Here is a 14,468-nt window from a genome sequence, read left to right on the forward strand (position 1 = left end):
AGACACATCGATCAGCTGCCTCTTGCACACCCCCGGAATCGAACCTGGGACCCCTCAGTCCACAGGCCGACACTCTATCCACTGAGCCAAACCGTTTAGGGCCAGAGGGTTTATTTTTTATTTTAACTTTTATTGATTGATTATTTTAGAGAGAGGAAGGGAGCGAGAGAAACACCAGTGTGTTATTCCACTTATAATGCTCTCTTTGGTTGCTTCTTGTCTGTGCCCTGACAAGGGATCCAACCCACAACCTTGCTGTATCAGGAGGAGGTTCTAACCCACTGCACTGCGGGCTGCCTGTCAGGGTCCCTCAACAATACCCCTCTGGTGAGCCCTGGCCCCTGCTGTGGGCTGGTGCTCCTCTGCTACAGCAAAGGTTTGGGTTCCATTCTGTCAGGTTACCTACTTAGGTTTCAGGTTTGATCACCAGTCTGAGCTGACTGCTGCTCAGGAAGTGACTGAAGACCGTTGAGGTCCATGTGCTGTAGTCATTTGGTGGGGAGCTGGGGTTCCATTGCTGACATGGTCAACTCTGATCCCCGCTACCCCCACTCCTCCATAGAGGGCAACTTCAACTATGGCAGCTGTGTCGCCCTCTCCACGGCTCACCAGGCCTGGCTGCTGTGCAGTTGCCCCGGGAGGTAGATTTATGGGTTCCCAGGGAAAGCGGGGTCCTGGAGGAAAAGCACTTTGCTCTGCCTCCCTTCGGGGCTCCTGGGTCGGAGTGGAGCACCCATCCTGCTCAGGGCTTGGAGGAGAGAGCCGCCCCAGGGAGTCCTCCTAGCTGGGTGTGAGAAAACGAAACTTGAGCCCTTTCTCCTTGAACCCTGAAAGTCTTCGGGCATGTGAATGCATTTTAATTTATTTGAAGCAGCCTCACATGCCCAGCCTCATGCCACATGCAGCCATGCCCACCCGCTCCTGCTGGATGTTACCCGTGAGGGTGTCCCGGCTAATTAGCATATTCCTCTCTTATTATATAGGAAATATTCTATCTAATAAAAGAGTAATATGCAAATTTACTGTCACTCCAAAACACAAGATGGCTGCCCCCTTGTGGACACAAAATGGCCACCACAAGATGGCCTGTAGGGGAGGGCAGTTGTGGCCAGTTAAGGGTGACCAGGCCAGCAGAGGAGAGCAGTTGGGGAGACCAGGCCTGCAGAAGAGGACAGTTGGGGGAGACCCAGGCCTGCAGAGGAGGGCAGTTAGGGGGGACCAGGCCTGCAGGGGAGGGCAGTTGTGGGCAATCAGGTCAGCAGGGAGGGCAGTTAGGGGTGACCAAGCCAGCAGGGGAGGGCAGTTGAGGGCAACCAGGCCTGCAGGGAAGGACAGTTAGGGGCAACCAGACTGGCAGGGGATGGCAGTTAGGAGTGACCAGGGTGGCAGGGGAGGGCAGTTAGGGGCAATCAGGCCAGCTGGGGAGCAGTTAGGTGTTGATCAGGCTGGCAGGGGAGTGGTTAGGGGGTGATCAGGCTGGCAGGCAGAAGTGGTTAGGGGCAATCAGGCAGAGGCAGGTGAGTGGTTGGAAGCCAGCAGTCCTGGTATGTGAGAGGGATGTCCGCCAGCCAGTTTAGCCCCGATCCCGGTGGGATCTGGCCTAAACGGGCTAACGGACATCCCTCAAGGGGTCCCAGATTGGAGAGGGTGCAGGCTGGGCTGAGGGACACCCCCCCCCCCGTGCACGAATTTCGTGTACTCAGCCTCTAGTGTATATATATATATATATATATATATATATATATATATATATATATATAAATGCTCCAATCAAATGACATAGGGTTGTTGAATGGATAAGAAAACATGTTTTCTTATCCATTCAACAACCCTATGTCATTTGATTGGAGCATTTAAGCGATTTACATTTAAGGATATTATTGATAGGTCCTTATTTGTTTCCATTTTTATTCTATATACTTGTTTTACCCTCTCTCTATATATTTCTTCTTACAAAATATTCCCTTTTGCATTTCTTGGAGTACTGGTTTAGTGATAATAAACTCCTTTAGTCTTTTTTTTTTAATAAACTCCTAATAACTCCTAATTTCATTGTCAATTTTTTTTAATAAACTCATAATAACTCCTAATTTCATTGTCAATTTTCAATGATAGCCATGCTGTATAGAGTAGTCTTGAATTCAGATCCTTACTTTTCATTACATTGTATACTTTATGCCATTCCCTTCTGGCCTGAAGTGTTTCTATTGCTAAATCAGCTGACAGTCTAATAGGAGCTCCCTTTAGGTAACTTTCTGTCTCTCTTTTGCAGCCTTTAGGATTCTTTCTTTGTCTTTAAAATTTGTCATTTTAATTATTAAGTGTCTTGTGGATCTTTTTGGGTTCATCTTCATTGGGACTCTCTCTGCTTCCTGGACTTGTGTGACTTTTTTCTTCCCAAAGTCAGGGAAGTTTTCAGTCATTATTTCTTCAAACAGGTTCTCTATTCCTTACTCTGATTCTTGTCCTTCTGATACCCCAATTATGCAAATGTTGATATGTTTCATGTTGTCCTGAAACTCCCTTAAACTATCCTCCTGCTTTTTTTTCCCTATGTTGTCTTCCAACTATATGATTAGGTCCTTTGCTTCTTCTAGTCTACTGTTGAATGCTTTCAGGGTGATCTTTATTTCAGCTATGTCTTTCTTCAATTCTGATTGATTGTTATTGATTGTTTTATCCTCTCTTTTCATGTTGGTATCATTCCCATTAAGTCATTTATAATTCTCATTAAGTTGGTTATAGTTTTCACTGAGTTGTTTGAGTACCCTTATTTCCATTGCTTTGAACTCTTTATATGACAAATTGCCTGCCTCCATTTCATTTAGTTCCTTTTTTGGTGATTCCTCTTACTTTCATTTTGGCATATTTTTTTGTCTCCCCATTTTAGCAGCCTCGTAGTCTGGGATGCCAGGTGAGGGTGGAGGGGTCACAGGGCCAAGTCTGTGTTCAGATGTGACTGGTCACACTGAGGTCACAGTGATGGGTCCAATCTTCTGGAGGCACCAAGTTTGGCAGGCCAGGTTACTCTTGCAAATCCATGCATCCAGGTATGTCAGTTAACTTCTTCCAGGTGGTGTCAGGCAATGGGGCTATTTATCCAGAGGCACCAGCTCAGGCACAGTGGATCATGGTGGCAAGTCTGTGTGTTTGGTGACATTGGATCAATTTGGCAGGGCCAGGTGCACCACTTCAAGGCAGTGTGACAAGTCTTCCAGGGCCACCTGGCTGGGCCTGCTAGGACTGGGCAGCAGATCCCTATGTCCCAGATGGGCCTTTTGTCAAGGTGGTAGGGCAGGCCAGGCGCTGTTCTCCTTGTGCAGGTGGTGAGCTGGTCTGGGCCACATGTCTCTATGCTGGTGCAGCGGGACAGGCCGGACATGGTGCCTCTCACTCAACTACCAATTCTTTAATATCATGGTCCCACTTAATAAAAGAACAGGGAGAAGAAGAACTTTACTGTACTGACTGATTGTTCCAATTTGGCAAATTTTAAGAGAAATCATATTTTTCAAAGTGAATGACAGAGAAAATATATGCTCTACACTTATTCGGAAAAATTAACTACACCATCACAAAATTGCAGATGAGTACTAAAGTCCACACATCATTTTGTTATACATTTCTTTTGCAATGACTTTTCTTCTTTTTATTTTATACAAGTAAATAGAATATAGATTTTTTCATTGATAAATATTTCCAAATAATACTGTCTTTTCAAAAACACCACTATACTAAAGAGAGTAATCAGTAACTGAGTTAATGAAGACTGTTCATGCCGTAAGTACATCTAATAGATGATGCACATTTAAATCAAAAGTGCAAAACAAAATTTAATAAAGGTGACAGTGTAATAAAAAAATAAGCAGATCTTCACTAGAAAGGTTACTTCTTTCTTGCACAACTTTGAATCCTCAAAGTTCCAGGAATGTTTGGTGAATATTTGTACTTGTGTGTAGAATAATTATTTATAATTCAACCAATTGAGATACCATTGGGTATTTTCTTATAAAAAAGGAGAACTATAGGCTTTCTTTTCATATCACTTACAGTTCTTCAAAAATTTAAACACAGAATTACAATATGACCAAGAAATTTGACTCCTAGTTCAAGACCCAAAAAAACTGAAGGCATGAGTTAATGAAAAAAAACCTTGTATATAAATATTCATAGCTGCATTATTCATAATAACAAAAAGTGGAGTAAACAAAATGTCCATCAACTAATGAATGTATAAATAAAATATGAAACATCCATGCAATAAAATATTACTTGACATCTACACTAATAAAAGAGAAACATGCAAATTGACCATCCCTCTGCTATACCCAGCAGCCAATCAGAGTGAGTATGCAAATTAACCCAACAAAAAAATGGCTTTTAATTTGCATACACAGGCACAGAGTGAAGACTGAAGACAGTGTAGAAGGAAGCCAAGTGCTGCAGAAGGGAGTGAAGCTGTAGAGAAGGGAGTCAGGCAGGAGAGATGGGAGGGAAGGGAGGCAGTGGAAACGGGAGTCATGTGAGGCAGCGGAGATTGGAGGGAGTGAGGCAGTGGAGAAGGGAGTGAAGACAGGCCAGGCCACAGGAAGCCCTATTCTTTCAGGAATAGGCCCGAGGAAGCCCTATTCTTGCAGGAATCTTCCTGCAACAGGCCTCTAGTTGAAAAAAAATGAACTACTGGTACATGTTATAAATTGGATAAAACTTGAAAATATTATACTGAGAGAATCCAGGTATAAACATGGTTCCATATTGTTTGATGCCATTTATATGAAATGTCCAAGATAGACAAAGCTACAGAGAAAGATAGTAGATTTGTGGTGGCCAGGCCATAGAGTGAGGGGTGGAGGGAATGGAAAGTAACAGCTAATGGGTACAGATATTCCCAAACACAGACCTAGTATACTTATTTGCATATGATGCCAAAGACCACCATTGTACTCTGAGTGTCTGACACATATTCAGTACTCAATAAATGTTTTTTGAATTAATGAGTAAATGATTAAATGACTGAATTATAAGTAAATGCTCCACAAATGATGGTTGAATTTAATTTTAAGAAAGAGAAATTATCTTAGGAAACTGATTAGATGTAAGGGTAAGAGAGAAAGCTAAGTCATCAACAACAAGAAAGTAACAAATTCCCAGAATTTTAAGTGTGATAAGAGGGCAGTCCATCTATTGCTGTGCTTCATTGCATCTTGGTTTACTGCTCCCCAAAATATATGTTATATCTCATCAACTCTATTCCCTCTATTCTCTCTTCAATATTCTGTCCTGTGTACAATTTCTTAATTCTCACTGTGAATTTGCCCAGTTATGAAAAAAAACTTAACATGTGATTTTTCCTTTCAGTTGTCACATAGATGTAGGAAAGCTGCATAAGTGCTAATTTACAGGAGTTTCCTCATCTCTTCAGGATTGCAGGAACATATTTATGACACAATTTTCCTCAGTGGCACTGGAAATCTAGTTAAAATCCCTTGACTTCCACGAATCTAGACCTTTCCAAAGTTTCAAGTGTATTTATTTCTTTGTGTAAATGACTTTCTGATTAAAATACTTAGAGTACATTTTTTTCTAATTTAACCTTTATTGCTACAGACACATCTTTTATGAATGAGGAAACTGAGGCTCATTAACTTGTACAAAGTTACACAGATATAATAACAATTACAATAACAATTCTTTTAACAAGAATTTAAAATGGCATATAACTAAAATTCAAATACATAAGTAATTTTCCACCCTGTATGGGTAGCTCATTTGTTTAGAGAATTGTCCTGATACACCAAGGTTGCAGGTTTTATCTCTGCTCAGGGCACATACGAGAAGCAACCAATGAATGCATAAATAAATGGAAGAACAAATCATAACTAAAAAATTATTTTTTTAAAAAATGAAATAAAATTACTTTACCTTTCATCTTATATTCTATGGATCATTTCAATTACTCTCTTACATATATCCTGAACTATCTTGATCTTAAATGGCTCCATCATACTAAAGTGGCTAAATCCTACCAGCTTCCTATTCTGTACCCAAACTTGGGGAACCAAATATAAAAGAAAAAATTTTCCAAGCAGAGGAGAAAATGGTGGCTGAATAGACAGACGTGTTCCCAGTCTGGTCCTGGAGCAGAAAGAAAGAATAGCTGAGGGTCGCATGGGCAGTGTTTGGCAGCAAGCTAAGAAACAGCTGAACTCCAGGAGAAGGTGGGGGAGGGCTAGGCGGGGTTCCCTGACAGGGTAGCCCCCACGGTGGCCGGGTCCCTTCCCAGAGATATGGGCTCGGACGGGGAAATCTCGCCATTTTGAAAGGAAAAGTGGATCTTGTCGGAGGCCTGAAAATCAAAAACTGCGGCAACAACCAAACAGCTGTGAGCCACAAAACACCGGTCCCAGGTGGTGCGAACTTTGCACTCAAAGAAGCTCTTCACTCCACCATGGAAAGGAGACAGAGAACTACATAACCAGACATCCAGAGAAGAGAGACCATGGGGAGACAAAGAAACAGCCCGCATATGAAAGAAAAGCAGGCATCACCAGAAAAAGAAATAAACGAATTAGAGGCCAACCTATCAGAGAAAGAATTCAGAGAAATGGTCATAAGGTGGCTGAAAAGAATGGAAGACAAATACGACAATATGAGTAAGAACCAAGAGGAAATGAAAAACAAAGAAGAAATGAAAAATGACATTGCTACTGTAAAGAACTCAATAGAAAGCATCAAGAGTAGACTAGAAGAAGCAGAGGACCACATCAGTGAGCTAGAAGACAAGATGGAAAAAAATACCCAAACACAGAAGCTTCTAGAAAAAAAAATTAAAAAGCAGGAGGAGAGCCTAAGGGAACTTTGGGACAACACAAAACTAAACAACATTCGCATAAAAGGTGTTCCAGAAGGAAAGAAAACTGAGCAAGTAATAGAAAACCTGTTTGAAAAAATAATGACAGAAAACTTTCCAGATATAGGGAAGAAAAAACCCAAACAAATCCAAGAAGCTCACAGAGTCCTAAGCAAAATGAATCCCAAAAGACCGATGCCAAGGAACATTATAATTAAATTGGTGAACACCAATGACAAAGTAAGAATCTTAAAAGCGGCCAGAGAGAAACAGAAAGTTATATATAAAGGAACCCCCATCAGACTATCAACTGATTTCTCAACAGAAACTTATCAGGCCCGAAGGGAATGTATTGAAATATACAAAGTCATGCAAAGGAAGGGTGTCAATCCAAGAATACTGTACCCAGCAAGGCTATCAATCAAAATTGAAGGTGAAATCAGGAGCTTCACAGACAAAAAAGAACTAAGGGAAGTTATAACCACCAAACCAACAATGCAAGAAATGCTAAAGGGTCTGCTGTAAAAAAAAAAAAAAAAGAAAAGAAAAGAAAAGAAATAGGAAGCAAAGAAGGAACACAGGGGTATAGAATAAAAATGGCCAAAAATAAGTACCTATGAATAATAACTTAAAATGTAAATGGATTAAATGTCGGAATCAAAAGACATTGGGGAACAGAGTGGATAAGAAAACAAGAACCATATATACTGTCTTCGAGAAACCCACCTCAGAAAAATAGACGCATACAGACTGAGGGTGAAGGGATGGAAAAAGGTTTTCCAGGCGAATGGAAACGAAAAAAAAGCTGGGGTCGCAATACATATATCTGACAAATTACATCTCAAAGTGAAGGACATAATAAGAGACAAGGAAGGCCACTTCATAATACTAAAGGGAGAAATCCAACAAGAAGAAATAACACTGGTAAACATATATGCACCCAATACAGGAGCATCCAAATACATAAAAAAACCTCATGGCGGATAGTAACGGAGAGATTAACAGCAATACAATTATAGTAGGAGACTTTAATACCCCACTATCACCATTGGACAAATCTTCTAAACAAAAAATCTGCAAAGAAACATCAATCCTAAATGACTCACTAGACCAGAAGGAATTAATTGACATCTTCAGAACATTTCACCCCAAAGCAACAGAATATACATTCTTCTCAAGTGCACATGGGTCATTTTCAAAGAAAGACCATATGTTGGGACACAGGCAAAGTCTCTCCAAATTCAAGACGATAGAAATCATATCAAGCATCTTCTCAGATCACAATGGCATAAAACTGGAAATCAACTACAATGAAAACAATCCAAAGAAATCAAACACATGAAGACTAAACAGCATGCTATTAAACAAAACATGGTTTCTTGTTTTGTGCATGCTACTGCACAAAACAAGAAACCATGGTAATAAATTACCTAACCCTACAACTAAATGAGTTAGAAAGAGAGCAACAAGAAAAGCCCAGTGTAAACAGAAGGAAGTAAATAATAAAGATCAGAGTGGAGATAAATGACATAGACATCAAAGAAAAAATACAAAAGATCAACAAAACCAAGAGCTGGTTCTTTGAAATGATAAACAAGATTGATGGACCTCTAGACAGGGTCACCAAGAAGCAAAGAGAGAGGACCCAAATAAACAAAATCAGAAATGAAAGAGGTGAAATAACAACAGACCCTGTCAAAATACAAATGATTGTTTCAAAATACCACAAACAACTCTATTCCAACAAACTGGACAACCTGGAGGAAATGGACATATTCCTAGAAAAATATAACCTTCCAAAAATCAATCAGAAAGAATCTAAGCAGCTCAATAGGCCAGGAACTACGAAAGAAATTGAAGCAGTCATCAAAAAACTTCCAGCAAACAAAAGCCCGGGGACAGACGGCTTCACAGGAGAGTTTTATAAAACATTCAAGGAGGAGCTAAAACCTATCCTCCTCAGACTATTCCAGAAAATTCAAGAGCAAGGAACACTTCCAAGTTCCATCTATGAACCCAGCATCACCCTAATACCAAAACCAGATAAAGACAACACAATGAAAGAGAATTACAGACCAATATCCCTCATGAACATAGATGCCAAAATCCTCAACAAAATTCTAGCAAATTGGCTCCAGCAGTACATAAAAAAGATCATATACCATGAACAAGTAGGATTTTTCCAGGAATGCAAGGATGGTACAATATCCGCAAATCAATAAATGTGATACATCACATAAACAAACTGAGAGTTAAAAATCATATAGTCATATCAATTGATGCAGAAAAAGCATTTGACAAAATCCAACACCCTTTCTTGATAAAAACTCTCAACAAGGTGGGAATAGAAGGCTCATACCTCAACATAATGAAAGCTATATATGATAAACCCACAGCAAACATCATACTCAATGGGCAAAAACTAAAACCATTTACCCCCTACGAACAGGAACAAGACAAAGATGCCCACTCTCACCACTCCTATTTGACATAGTACTGGAAGTATTAGCCATTTCAATTAGACAAGAAGAAGAAATAAAAGGCATCCGTATTGGAAAAGTAGAAGCAAAGCTATCCTTATTTGCAGATGACATGATATTGTACATAAAAACCCGAAAGACTCCATCAAAAAACTAATAGACTTAATAAATGAATTCGGCAATATAGCAGGATACAAAATTAACTGCAAGAAATCTATGGCCTTTCTATACACCAATAGTGATCTTACAGAAAGAGAGACTAAAAAAGCAATCCCATTTACCATCACACCAAAAAAACTAAGATATCTAGGAATAAACTTAACTAAGGAGGTAAAAGACCTATACACGGACAACTACAGGACACTGAAAAAAGAGATAGAGGAAGACATAAACAGATGGAAGAACATACCATGTTCATGGATTGGTAGAATCAACATCATTAAAATGTCCATACTACCCAAAGCAATCTATAGATTCAATGCACTCCCCAATAAAATACCAACAGCATATTTCACAGACCTAGAAAGAACTCTCCAAAAATTCATCTGGAATAAAAAAAGATCCTGAATAGCCACAGCTATCCTGAGGAAGAAGAATAAAGTAGGAGGGATATAAATACCAGATTTCAAGCTCTATTACAAAGCCACTGTTCTCAAAACAGCATGGTACTTGCACAAGAACAGACATATAGATCAATGGGATAGAATAGAGAATCCAGATATCAACCCAAACCACTATGCTCAATTAATATATGATAAAGGAGGCATGAACATACAATAGAGTCAAGACAGTCTCTTCCATAAATGGTGATGGGAAAATTGGACAGATACATGCAAAAAAATGAAACTAGATCACTAACTTACACCATACACAAAAATAAACTCAAAATGGATACAGGACTTAAACATAAGACGGGAAACCATAAAAATACTAGAGGAATCCACAGGCAGCAAAATCTCAGACATATGCCAAAAGAACTTCTTCACTGATACTGCCCCTAGGGCAATGGAAGCTAAGGAGAAATAAACAAATGGGAATACATCAAAATAAAAAGCTTTTTTACAGCAAAAGAAACTATCAACAAAACATCAAGAAATCCCACTGTATGGGAGAACATATTTGCAAATGCTATCACTGATAAAGGTTTAATCTCCAACATCTATAGGCAGCTTATAAAACTTAATAAAAGGAAGATAAATGATCCAATAAAAAAATTGGCAACGCACCTAAATAGAATCTTTTCAAAAGAAGACAGAAGGAAGGACAAGAGACACATGAAAACATGCTCAAAGTCACTAATTATCTGAGAGATGCAAATCAAAACAACAATGTGGTACCATCTCACACCTGTCAGAATGGCTATCATCAACAAATCAACAAAGGACAAGTGTTGGCGAGGATGTGGAGAAAAAGGAACCCTCGTGCACTGCTGGTGGGAATGCAGACTGGTGCAGCCACTGTGGAGAACAGTATTGATTTTCCTCAAAAAACTGAAAAAGAACTCCCATTTGACCCAGTAATCCCACTCCTAGCAATATATCCTAAGAAACTGGGAACACCAATAAGATAGGATATATGCACCCCTATGTTCATAGCAGCACAATTTACAATAGCTAAGATCTGGAAACAGCTTAGGTGCCCGTCAGCAGATGACTGGATCAGAAAACTGTGGTACATCTACACAATGGAATACTATGCTGCCATAAAAAAGAAGGAATTCTTACCATTTGCAGCAACCTGGATGGAATTGGAGAACATTATGCTAAGTTAAATAAGCCAGTCAATGAAAGAAAAATACCACATGATCTTACTCATTTATGGATAATAAAGAAAATTATAAACTGTTGAACAAAAAGAAAAGATACAGAGACAGTAAAGCATCAAACAGAATGTCAAATTACAGCGGGAAGGTTACGGAGAGGTGGGGAGATAAGAGATCAACCGAAGGACTTGTATGCATACATATAAGCATATCCAATGGACACAAAACTCTGGGGGGTGAGGCCATGTATGGGAGTGGGGTGGGGGGGCAATGGTAAGATATGTATAAATATAATACCTTAATAAAAAAATTGTAAAAAAAATTTTTTCCAAGCATCATGGTTGTTTTTAATTTCCATTTTTGAACATAAAAATCAAGCAGCTTTTTAACATAGTTTGACAGCATACTTCATTTCATTTGTTAATTAACTTTCTCCACTCTTTGAGATGACAACTAGTCACCTTCTTATTTCTCCTCAAACATCAAACACCCTTTGCCATTTCTTATTGTCTAATGTCCTTGCTTTTTTTTTTTCACTGTGATAATACCTACAGAAGATATTTTCTTCATTTGCCCCTACTATATTAACTTTCCTATATTTCCTAGGGCAATATATGCTTTGTCCCTGCCATAAATCAATGAATCTACTTGTTTTCTGAATATCATCCACTTCTACTAACATATTTTACACTTATAATCATCCCCTTTCATTCCAAGACAGGCAATTCTTGATTTCTCATCTCAATCAACAAAAACACATATTTTATTTTTTTCCATTTTTAAAAAGCTATCTTGGGAAATTCATAACACTATGGGAATATCTCAAGAAACAAGAAAAATCTTAAAGAATCTAACATTACACATAAAGGAATAATAAATCACAAAGAGTGGAAGAAAGGACATAATAAATATTAGAGATGAAATAAACAAAAATAGAGTCTAAAAAAACAATACAAAAGATTAATGAAACCAAGAGGTGGTTATTTGAAATTATAAGACTGGCAAACTATTAACCAGACTCATCAAACAAAGAAAAGAGAGGACCCCAAAAATTAAAACTAGAAATAAAAACAAAGATGTAACAAGTGACATCAGAGAAATATAAAGAATTATAAGAAAATATTCTAAAAAAGGATAAGTCAACATATTGAACAGTCTGGAAATAATGAATATATTCCTAGAAATATACAATCTTTCAAAACTGAATCAAGAAGAAACAGAAAATCTCAACAGACAGATTGCAACTAGTAAAATCGAAGCATTAATCAGAAAACTTACAACAAAAAGAACTCCTGGACCAGATGGCTTCACAAGTGAATGTTTTATCAAACATTCAAAAAGAACTAACACCTATCTTTCTCAAACTATTCCAAGAGGAGAAACACCTCCCAAGTTCATTTTATGAAGCCAGTATTATCCTAATTCAAAAGTCAGATAAAACACTTTCTTTGTAAAGAAAGAAAATTATAGGCCAATATCCCTGATGAACATAGATAAAAAAAATCATCACCAGCACTGGACAGTGTTTCCTCAGTGGTTAGACTGTTGGCCTGTGCACCCAATCAACTCGGGTTTGACTCCCAGTCAAGGGCATGTACCTGGGTGGCATGTTTGATCCCAAGCCCTAGTCTGGGCATGTGCAGGAGTCAACCAATCGATGTCTCTCTCTCGCATTAATGTTTCTCTCTCTCTCTCTCTCTCTCTCTCTCTCTCTCTCTCTCTCTCTCCCTCTCCTCCTCCATTCCTCACCCTGTCCCCTTTTCTATATCTCTCTAAAAATAAGTGGAAAAAATCCTCTGGTGAGGTTTAACAACAACACAAATGATAAAATAAACAACACTAAAAGAGTGAATCCTGCAATTAATTAAAAAATTCATACAACTTGATCAAGTTATATTTAATCCTGGGATGCAGGGTTGGTACAATATTTGTAAATCAATTAACACAATACTCCACATAAATAAAATAAAAAATAAAAATCATATAATCATATCAATAGATGCAGAAAAAGCATTTGACAATATCCACCACCCATTTATGAAAAGAACTCTCAGCAAAGTGGGAATGGAGGGAAAATACCTCAGTACAATAAATTCCATATATGACAAACTTGCTGTTAACTTTATATTCAACAGGGAATAACTAAAATGTTTCCCTTAAGATCATAAACAAGACAGGGATGTCCACTCTCACCACTCTTATGCAAGATAGTACTGGAAGTCCTAGACACAGCCATCAGACAAGAAGAAATAAAAGGCTGCCTTTTATTTTAAAAGAAAATTCAACAAAACAATCCCACTTAAAATTGCATAAAAATATAATTAGGGTCCTAGGTGGTTGCTTAGTGGTTAGAACGTCAGCCCACAGATCAAAGGGTGGAGGGTTCAATTCTTGGTCAAGGGCACATATCTCGGTTGCAGGCTTGTTTCCCAGTCCCAGGTTGCTTGTATGAGGCAACCAGTAGGTGTGTAGGTGTGTCTCCCTCATATCAATCTCTCTCTCTCTCTCTCTCTCTCTCTCTCTCTCTCTCTCTCTTTCTCTCTCTCTCTTCCCTCTCCTCTACTCTCTCTTAAAAAAATGGAAAAATATCCTCAGGTGAGGATAAAAATAGATATACTAGTATATAATTAAGAATACATTTAATGAAGGATGTAAAAGACCTGTACTCAGAAACTTAAAAGACACTGAAGAAAGCAATTGAAGAAAATATAAATAAGTGGAAGCATATACCATGTTCATGGATAAGAAGAATTAAGAATATTAAAATGTCCATACTATCCAAAGCAATCTATACATCCAACAGAATTCCAATCAAGATACCAATGGTGTATTTCTCAGGACTAGAACAATTATTCCAAAAATTTATATGGAACTACAAAAGACCCTAATAGCCACAGCAATTTTGAGAAAGTACAAAGTTGAAGGAATCACACTAGCTGATATCAAACTATTCTACAGGGCTATAATAATCAAAACAGCATGGTACTGCCATAAAAACAGACATATCGATCAGTGGAACAGAATAGAGAGCCCAGAAATAAACGCACACCTTTATGGCCAATTAGTACTTGACAAAGGAGACAAGTACATACTATCAGGTAAAGACAGTCCATTCAATAAATGGTGATGGGAAAATTTGTCAGACAAGTGCAAAAAAAAAAAAAGAAAAGAAAAAAGAAAAGAAACTAGACCCTCTCCTTATACCATGAAAAAAGAATGAACTCAAAATAGGTTAAAGACCTAATTGTAAAACTTGAAACAATGAAATCCTGGAAGAAAACATAAGCAATAAAATCTCAGACAGTTTTCATGGCAATATTTTTTTCTGGTATATCTCCTTGGGAAATAGAAACAAACAAACAAACAAACAAAATAA

This window comes from Cnephaeus nilssonii, assembly GCF_951640355.1.
Source record: "Cnephaeus nilssonii genome assembly, chromosome: X".
Classification (NCBI taxonomy): domain Eukaryota; kingdom Metazoa; phylum Chordata; class Mammalia; order Chiroptera; family Vespertilionidae; genus Cnephaeus; species Cnephaeus nilssonii.